The sequence below is a fragment of the Alexandromys fortis genome, unplaced genomic scaffold, assembly GCF_014885135.2.
Source record: "Alexandromys fortis isolate MF-2015 unplaced genomic scaffold, M_Fortis_MF-2015_v1.1 scaffold_4, whole genome shotgun sequence".
NCBI lineage: Eukaryota > Metazoa > Chordata > Mammalia > Rodentia > Cricetidae > Alexandromys > Alexandromys fortis.
The window spans coordinates 1,307,079-1,307,853 of NW_026067944.1; positions in this window are offsets into that span (position 1 = coordinate 1,307,079).

The window sequence follows — 775 nt, forward strand, 5'->3', positions numbered from 1 at the left end:
TGTGTCATTGGGTGTAGTGGCGCACGCCTCTACTCCTAGTACTCAGGAGGCAGAGGCAAACGGATCTCTGTGAGTTCAAGGCCAGCCTGGTCTACAGAATGAGTTCCAGGACAGACAGAGCTACACATATAAACCCTGTCTCAAAAAATTAATAATAATGAATTGTGTGTGTGCATATATACACATTAATCTCAATTAGGCCTGCAGGGAAAATGCTGTGAGAAGAAGCTCTAGGCATGTTCAGACAACTGCTGAAAGAAAGTAATGTTTGTGGCCTATTCCACTTTGTACCTAGCTATGTGTGGCTAGCCTGTGTGCTGTTCTCTATGTGTGGGTGTGGCTAGCCTGTGTGCTGTTCTCTACGTGTGGCTAGCCTGTGTGCTGTTCTCTACGTGTGGCTAGCCTGTGTGCTGTTCTCTATGTGTGGCTAGCCTGTGCACTGTTCTCTATGTGTGGCTAGCCTGTGCACTGTTCTCTACATGTGGCTAGCCTGTGCACTGTTCTCTACGTGTGGCTAGCCTGTGTACTGTTCTCTACGTGTGGCTAGCCTGTGTACTATTCTCTATGTGTGGCTAGCCTGTGCACTGTTCTCTATCTGTGGCTAGCCTGTGTACTGTTCTCTACGTGTGGCTAGCCTGTGTACTATTCTCTATGTGTGGCTAGCCTGTGCACTGTTCTCTATGTGTGGGTGTGGCTAGCCTGTGTACTGTTCTCTACGTGTGGCTAGCCTGTGTACTGTTCTCTATGTGTGGCTAGCCTGTGTACTGTTCTCTAT